General features: G+C 38.8%; 1 non-coding gene across 1 annotated transcript; it reads left to right on the top strand.

The window, feature by feature from the left end:
* Window positions 1–723: 723 nt before the first annotated feature.
* Window positions 724–873, top strand: LOC130026228 (U12 minor spliceosomal RNA). Its single transcript, XR_008792841.1, has one exon. It is a non-coding gene; the product is annotated as a U12 minor spliceosomal RNA (small nuclear RNA).
* Window positions 874–9,464: the final 8,591 nt, after the last annotated feature.

The raw sequence follows: 9,464 nt of genomic DNA, 5'->3' as shown, positions 1-9,464 counted from the left end.
TACCATGTGCCATGGAACTTTCAGAACTTCCTGTACTTTCTGCTCTTATACACAGAGGAGTTTACTGTATTTTTTTAACTAGAAAATATTAAAAAGTTTGTGATTTCCTGATAAATTTCTTTAACAAAAGTAGGAAGTTTAGTAACAAGCCTATAAAATAGTTTTTATTCAATTCAAATCATCTGAGAGCTACATTGATATTATTTATTCTAAAATTAATGTGCAGATTGAGACAGATGATTAGAGAACAATGCTTCTCCTAAGTGTTCCTCTTTCTGCAAACAGCTCATCCCCACTGGCCCTGGGAGTTGAGAGACAGATCAATAGGCAAACCTCCAGGTCAGGATTTACAGGGTTGGTTTCTGTAACATACATATATAAATAAACCTTACAAAATCCCTGTTCTTTAAATTGCAAAATTTGATATTGGGGATTTGCCCTCTTAAATTTGAAGCCTCATGTAGAGTAGATCTTACCTCTGGAATGACCCAAGGCAGAGTCATATGCATTCACTCCCATCTCCCATCTTGATTGCATAATTAAAGGTTGCCTTTTCTCACACTGGTTGCTCTTGGGTCAACTTAATTATTTTCCAGCCAATGGACCTAAACAAGCAGAGGGAAATTAATTTCCTCCTCCTCAACATCATCCACCTTGAGTCACATGAATTTCCTAGTCTTGCATGGTCTGCTTCAGACTGGGTCACACAATCAAGTGCACAGTGTGCCTTAAACTTATGAGTAAGGAAAATAATGATTCTGGGTGATGGCAGAATCCTCACTGCTAATGTGAGACAAATTTTTGAGCTACTAAAGTTTGCCCCTAGGGTGACCCACCTACTTTGCAGGATGCCTGAGAGGAGCAAAAATTTTTTTTAAAAAAGTGCCCTTGGTGAAAAATCTCCCATTCATAGTTCCTTTTTTTTTTGAGGCTGTCTTCAACAACTTTATAATAAACCAGTTTTTGCCTACCCCCGTGGAGAAATTTGGCTCATTCAAAATTCTAGGTTTAAATTTGGATGAAAGACTTTCATTGTAAATTTCATTGTTCTTATACCTCAAATACTCTGCAGTAAAATAGATGTTTGCTGGCAAGTGAATTGAAGCAGATCTCTCATTTCAACACTCTTGCGTTTTGTGGAAAACTCTTAAGTATTCTTGAGAATTGCTGCCATCATGCACTGACAAAAATTTTGCCACCTCTTTGAAGGAAGCGTCTTGGCTATTAAAAAGAATGGTGCCAGTTTTCAGTGGCCCTGCCTTATGTAGGCAGCTTGATATTTAAGAACAAGTCTATTGAATAACAAAAGGAGTTTTGTCTTTTGTAGGAGCTTGAACAACTGGGGTAAAAATGATTCAGCACTAACTGCTCAGGCTGAGATTTCTGAGACTTTCAGGCTTTCCTTGCATGTGGTAGCAATTGTACTTTAATAATGAAACTGATGGGGTGTTTAGAGTAGAAGGAATCAGAAGTCACTGGATCTGCCTTGGCTGGGACTATGTAACCTCAGGCAAGGCTTTTGCCAGTGAATGCCTCAGTTTAATTGTCATCAAAATTGCAGTCTGAGAATCATGATTTGAATGTTAGGTGTCAGGAAGTTTGTTAGTTTGTCTTTCTGCTGCGTTTGTATCTCACAGTCCAGAAATGGACCCGTTGGCTCACAAAGCTCAGGTATTGCCAGATGTAAAAGCAAGAGGTTTAATCGTTTCAGAAGTCAGCTCTGGTGAGTTTTTATGTGGAATGCTCAAACTTGCTGTTACTGAGACTGTGGTCTTGGAAATGACTTGCTGGGGAAATTTTGAATCACCTCTAGACAGAAAAGTTTTAGCCAAAGATTGACTCTTTGATGGTGAAGTAAGGTCACTGGGTCAAAGGAATGCTGCTTTTATTATTTATGTATTTTAGTTCTATATTTCAATGTGGTGGCAGAATATTTATTGGGCTGTCTTCTTTGAGTCCCTAAGAATTGTTTTTATAAAAAAGCAGTTTCTAGGGCCTGAGTAAAGTACAGTGAGTAGGGTGATTGCTTTGCATGTGGCCGACCCGGGTTTGATTCCTGGCATCCCATAGGGTTCCCTCACCTGCTGCTCCCCACACTCAAAACCAAGAGTAAGTCCTGAGTGCAGAGCCAGGAGTAACCCCTGAACATTGCAGGGTATTGCCCAAAACAAAAACAAATATTTATTATTCCTCCCCTAGGCTCTTCTTAAAAGAAATACTGCCTCCAATCTTTACTCCTCGGCCTGGTTGCATGCAGCACAAAGAATTCAAAAATTGCTTTATTCTAACTGCTCCAGATAATTTAAGCTGTTTTCAGCACCAAATATATTCACTATCAATGGAGCTTAAAGGGACCGTGGATTTTTCTCATGTGTTTCTTATTGCAGTGGCACCTGTTTCAGTTTTCTCAGCAGAATGCTTGCAGGATTTTCTGTTCCTCTTTAGGGAATCTCTTGAATAATCTGGGATCCCTTCATTCCTTTTCCTTCTCATAGTACCATCCATATTCCAATAACACACATTTTGATCTCCATCCCAGAATCACTTCTCATAAACCCTGATTTTTAAAAATCTGTGTATTTTTTGTCTTTGGTTTTGTTTGGTTGGGTTGTAGAAGCAGTAGGTCTTCCTCCTCCTCCTCCTCCTCCTCTTCCTCCTCCTCCTCCTCTTTCTCCTCCTCCTCCTCCTCCTCCTCCACCTCCTCCTCCTCTGCTTCCTTCTCCTCCTCCTCCTCCTCCTCCTCCTCCTCCTCTGCCTCCTTTTTCTTCCTCCTCTTATTTGGAAGTTCTATGGAAGGGGAAATAGAGAAAAAGAGAGAATAATGTGCTTAGGAGAGAACATGAAACACAAACACAGGCTTCTCCAGAGTGGAGAAAGCCCCAGAACACATTGCAGTATGAAAGTATTAAAGTATATGTGCCTGGGCACCATGTAACCAGGCAAATATGTGCACCACATATGCTCTCCTTAAACACATCACCATCTGTCTTGTTACTCTAGTCAATTTTTCTTTCCTGGATCCTCCTCAGTGGTGATCCTTGTTTCCACCCCAACTATCTCCAGTCCATTGTCTTTTCTACCCCTCATTTCTATCCAGTCCTTTATCTCTATGAGAGCAATACCTGTACCTTGTTCTGATCCCATTTCTATTCATGCTCTCATCATATAGAAGATGTAAGAATCTCCATAAAATGAAACAACATATTTCGCCACTTAAAATAATTCATTTTAACACACCTAAACCAAAATCCCATGTTTTACCATAACTAGAAGATGCTGTTTAGCTGATCCCAAAAACCTATATAGACATACCTGGTAAATCCTACCCTGTGATCAGTATCCTACAGGGAACCTGGTCTTCTGACTATTACTATAAATAGTAGGTCTTTTCTACTTTCAAGTTTTAATCCTCATTGTGTTCAAGATAAAACAAATACCGCACAGTTCTTAGTTGCTGATCCTATACCAGCTTCCACCTTACAGCTTGTCAGAAGATCCCATCATAAACTATAGTCTTCTTACTCTGTCCAGAAGAGTAATTTACAGCATATAACATGTATGTTCATTTATTTATTTGGTTTCTTATTTGCTATTTCAAAAATTACATCCATCTCAGGACATCAGATCAGTGAGAGAAACACTTATCTTCCAATGACAGCATTATCTGACTATTGTAACAACTTAAGTTCTTTTTTACAACGGAGTCAATAAACACCATGCTTTATTCTCGTTTGGACATTTTGTTGCTCTCGCTTGGTAAGAGGTGCTGTGTGTATTTAGTAGTACATTAGAGTCCGTAACAGAGTTCCACAAATGGGTTGAGGATATGTTTAATGGCAGGGGGTGTGTTTAATGGCAGATACATATTGTTTCACAGTTGTGGAGGCTAGCATCCGAGGCTAAGGTTGGCAAGATTGTTCCTTCAGAGAGTTGTGAGGAAGAACGTGCTCCAAGACTCAACTCTCACCTCTGCTTATTTTCTGGCATTCCTTGGGCTGCCTCTCTCTGTTCCCTGGACATTAACTTGGCATTCTCTCTCTGTGCCTCCTGGAGCTCTGAGTTTCCTTTAGAATGATCATATTGCTTAAGGGTTCATTGTACTCCAACAGGATCTCAAATCACTACATCTGCAAAGATTCTATTTAAAAATGTCTATTTCACAATTCTGGGCACTGAAATTTTGATATGCATTATTAGGGGATGTCATGCCACCTAGAATTTATTGCTTGCCAACTGATCCTTTTATACCTATACCAGGTAACATCTCTCTGGGACTTAGAGCCTGAAGTAAGAAGTTGCCAGCTCTCCCTGCTATGTTACTGTTCCACAGGATCAGAGAGCACTGTTAAGGAAAGAAGACCTTGGGAGGGAGGGTATAATAGCTAATGAACGAAACTAACATATAGTGACTGTGGTATTGTATTATTTTAGCCTTTATTGCCATCATGTCTTCATATTTATGAGTTTCCTGTTATGCATTGTTGGAGTACACGGAGCTTAGGTTTATCAGATTGTACCCATCACAGTGCTCCCGAGTCACTCCCATTACTTTGTCAGTCTGTAACCACTTCTATGCTCTCTTCCACAACCAATTTGTAAGGTCTCATCCTTCTTAGACACTGAAGCTGTACTGTAAGTTAATATTGCCTTTCTCCTCTCCTTATGTCTTTTGAGCATTTTACTTTAATGCAGTGTCCTTTTGTATAGATATAGGAAGACAATTAATTAATATTATGCTTTATAACTTAGGAATTAATTGGCTTTGGATATTATTCACTCCTGGGCATCTGCCTTCTCAACTTAAGCCTCAGTTGCCCTCACTTCCTAGCACCCCAAGGGCAGGGTCCCGACGTGGGACTGGATGGAACCAGGGCAAGCCGGTAAGTTATGTGCTACCCTGGCATCGCGATGGGCCAGGCCAAGGTGCCACGATTCTTAACTATAAGTTAAGAGGTTGATCATGGGCAAATGATGTCATGATCCAAAAGTAACGACGAGACTAGGGCCCTGCTGCTAGAAATAGGAAAGATATCTGGCCTGAGCACTGCAGTCTGAGATCAAGATGGCCCTAGGAGAGCAATTCTATAAGCTCAAAGTATTTCTTACTGTGTCCATACAAAATGATTAATATTATGTATGCTTATATGTTGGTTGGACAAGGAGAGGAGAAACACGTCCTAGTAGCAGTTTTCCTGTGGGTCCTGACTAGCTTGGATGAGACTGAACTTTCTCCCCTTCAAACTGCCTTCAGTAAATGATTTCAGTATATTGAGGTAGTTTCTCTTATCTCACAGGAATTTAGCCTGCCTTAGGTATACAGTTCCCTGGTACTAAACCAGGCCTGGTCTTTGGGATGTAGATGCCTGGCTCCAGGCTGGCTGATTTGGGGGATGTAGATTCCAAGCTCTAGCAGACTGGTCTTTGTTGTGCTAATCTAAATGCTTGTAGTTTGTAAAAAGGTGAGGCCAGGATTGCTGGCCTGCTGATGTAAAGAAACAATGTATGCTTTGCCACAGTGTTCTTTCTGTAACTCCTTTTGATGACATCACTATATTGCGCCCTTTAGAGGTACTATGATCTATATAAGTGAGATTTCAGGGCTCTCTGGGGGGACACGTGCATCAGAGAATCTGGGAAGATGGGGCTGAGGACAGAAGCGGAGAGAACAAAGGGGCGCACGTGCTTGAGGATTCCTGAGGCCTCCATGACATACAGCTCTTCCATGTAATAAACGGCTGCTAAGACCAACCAGCTTGGCCTCGTTTCCTTCCTTCGCCTGACCATCGCCATCGACCTCCCTGGAGTGGGGAAGCAGCCTGACCGCCGGCCTTTTTATTTTTTGTGTGTTTACAATGCATCCCATAAATTCTTTTTTTTGGGGGGGGGGGTCACACCTGGTGATGCACAGGAGTTACTCCTGGTTCATGCACTCAGGAATTATTCCTGGCGGTGCTCGGGGGATCATATGGGATGCTGGGAATCAAACCTAGGCCGGCTGTGTGCAAGGCCAACTCCCTTCCCGCTGTGCTATTGTTCCAGCCCCCATAAATTCTTTTTGACTCCAGTTAGCCAGAGTAGGTTTCTATTGTTTGGGACACTGAAAAGTTTATTAGATGAGCATACTTCATTTTATTTGCATTTTTACAGCTCATTCTATATAATAAAGTGATATAATAAGAATAATGAATAGGTTTACAGAGTTCTTTAGTTGGATTTTTAATGTTAAAAAGCCATTTCTACGAATAGATTCTCATTGTACTAGAACTAATATAAGTTTCCTTCAAATTGAATTGTAATCAAATTAACTTCTAGAAAAATAAGTCCAATGTTATGATTAAGAATATGTATTATTTAAGTTAATTACAACTAATTTTAATTTCAGATAAAACAATTGCTCAATATAGGGCTCAAGAAAAGTACAGTAAGTAGGACATTTGCCTTGCATGCGGCCGACCTGTGTTCAATTCCCAGCATCTCATATGCTTCCCTGAGCACCTCCAGGAATAATTCCTGAGTGCAAAGCCAGAAGTAAAGAAGTAACCCCTGTGCATGTCGGGTGTGACCCAAAAAGCCAAAAAAAAATTGCTCAATATGATTTGTTTGTATATTTCCTTATTAGAATTCAAGTAAAGTAAAGTAAAGGCCCTCCCGTTGATCATCGATTTGCTCGAGCGGGCCCAGTAACGTCTCCATTGGAGACTTTGTTGTTACTGTGTCTGGCATATCGAATACTCTTGGTAGCTTGCCGGGCTCTCCGAGAGGGGCGGAGGAATTGAACTCGGGTCGGCCATGTTGGCTGCGTGCAAGGCAAACACCCTACCGCTGTGCTATCGCTCTAGCCCTAGAATTCAAGAATACTTAGAATTCTTCACTGTCACTGTCCTCCTGTTGTTCATCGATTTGCTCAAGTGGGCCCATAACATTGTGAGGCTTGTTACTGTGTTTGACATATCCAATACATCACGGGTAGTTTGCCAGGCTTTGCCATGCGGTGAGATACTCTTGGTAGCTTGCCAAGCTTTCCGAGAGGGGCGGAGGAATCAAACTCTGTTGGGCCGTGTAGGCCACATGCAAGGCAAACGCCCTACCCGCTGTGTTATTGCTCCAGCCCTTTGAATTCTTAAAGATATATATATTCTAGTAATGTTTTAGTTTAAACTCCAAATAATAAAACACACTCTTTGAAAACAGCAATTATTTAAAATATAGAGTTTTTTCAAATTTAGGAAAAATATTAACTATTATTGTTAGTAAAAATAAAAAGTTGATTAATTGGATTTCTATATTATTTCACAATAACATACTCTGCTTATTTAATTCAGTTGTTATTTTAATTTTCATAGATAGCCCTAGGATGTATTGAAAAGAATTTACTGAACATTTAAAATTATAAAGTAGTCATTAAAAATTAACTATTTGCATGTTAAAAGAATTTTCTCCAATGCAGAAAATTTACTGCTGAAGATGTATGCTGTTATTCGTTCTGAGCTAGATAAGAGAAAAAACCCATAATCTTACTAATGTTAAATTATTCTATCCCAAATATAAGGTAAGGAATTTATAAAAGGAAACACTATGTATACTATTTCATGTCACTTCCGTGGTATAAATCAGTGACATTTATAGATTCAGAGTCAAGCTTGAAAAATCTCAGAAGCTAAGGGCTGATGACCCTGTAAACTGTAAAATGTGTTAACGGCAATAAATTCTGTCTCCGTGGTTCAAAGGGCATTTGATTATATTCTGCACTGTCAGGGTCACTCCCATCAGAGCTCATATTGGAATGATAAACAAGGCAGATCTGTAATGCACTCCAGAGAGTGACAAGACACACCTGTCACTACAAGTTTTGAGACAAAACAGTAGACTCTGCAGACAGCTGACTCATCTGTGAGCGAGTGTTCTTGCAGACTCAGCGAGAGGCAGATAGAAAGCCCCAGTCAGCTCAGATTCCAGTGTAAGATCTTGGCAGTCTAGCATCTTTGATTCTTATGAGACCGTTTTGAAATGAAAATTATGTCAGCTTATGTCCATATTAATCAACTCTCTTCATTTAACACACAGACTCCCACATGACTTTCATTTGTGCATATTTTTGAAATAAATGTCATGTAAATATTAATAGTTAATTGACAAAAGAACATGAATTATGATGTAATAGAATTTTCATAACTTGCCTCATGGCTTTTCTATTAGTGTGATTTGAAAATATTCTAAGAATTTGATTTATATCCCTTTTAAAGGGAAATCTTTTAGCCTTGATGGGAAATTCTCTAGTCTAGAATGTATTACTTTTGTCATTTATGTCTAATTATGAATGTATCTTATAAAGAACCACAGCAGCAAAACAGATTGTCCTTTAAAATGTATTTCATGGTGATTAAAATACATTTTAAATTTAGATTCTTATTTTTAACACTTGGTACTTTGTGTTATTTGCTATTCAAGGACAGCTTATTGAAAATTTGGTTTTACTATCTGGAACATATGTAGGAAATAGTTTCTTCTTTCTTGTCATTTATGTTCTAAGGATAACCTCTGTGCCCTTCTTGAGAGAATGTGGCATTTTGTTTTTTATTTTTTAAAACATCCACCTTATAATAATAATTCTTTTGAAGCAAAATTGATATTCTAAGTATTCCTATGTTCATTTGATTTGCCATAATTCTAAGAAATTCACATACTAGAAAATTTCAGAATCCGATCTCAAATTTTCATTTTGCAAAAGTTGTTCTTACAAGTTCCTATGTTCTCCCACTGTTATATTTTGACAAAAACTAATTTTAAGCCTATAATTTTCATCAAAAATTCTTCTTTAGAAATGACTAGTTTTGAGGGATGATGACATTCACCAACTAATTTATTACTAAAGCCTTTATGGAGTCAGATATTCAATAATTATTTTGCACATTCTGTGATTCATAGCATTGTGTCTTTATATCTCTTGCTATCCTGCTTGTGTTCTATTGGAGTAGATCATGGCGCAGATTAGGCATTTTCTTTAGAGGATACAGTGGTATATATGGAAATGTTTTAAAAGAAAAAATATTAAAATGTCTCATAAATATGAGAGATTCAACTTTTAAACTTCATTCATGTTAAAAGAAATGCAGATCATAATTACTTTTTAGTTGATCCTGAGAGATAGTACAGCCAGTAGGGGACTAGTCCCACAGTACCCAACCTGGGTTTGATCCCAACATCCTAAATGTCCCTTAAACACTGCCAGGGGTGATTTCTGAGTGCAGAGTCAGAAGCATCATCTGGTATGACCGAAAAACACACACAAAACCTATGAGAATGTCAATGAATAACAAGTGGACAGTGTGTTGCTTTGGTGAAGATGCGAGGACACTGACAGAGGCATTATGGTGGGAATGTAAATTGGTAACTACTTAAAAACAACAGTCATATCACTGTTAAAATCAGCAATGCATGTTTTATCCAAAAAGTTCATTTTGAGG

Source organism: Sorex fumeus, unplaced genomic scaffold (genome assembly GCF_029834395.1).
Source record: "Sorex fumeus unplaced genomic scaffold, SorFum_2.1 ptg000033l, whole genome shotgun sequence".
Lineage (NCBI taxonomy): Eukaryota > Metazoa > Chordata > Mammalia > Eulipotyphla > Soricidae > Sorex > Sorex fumeus.
Note: the sequence above shows the minus strand (reverse complement) of the source record. Positions and strands in the feature narration are given on the sequence as shown.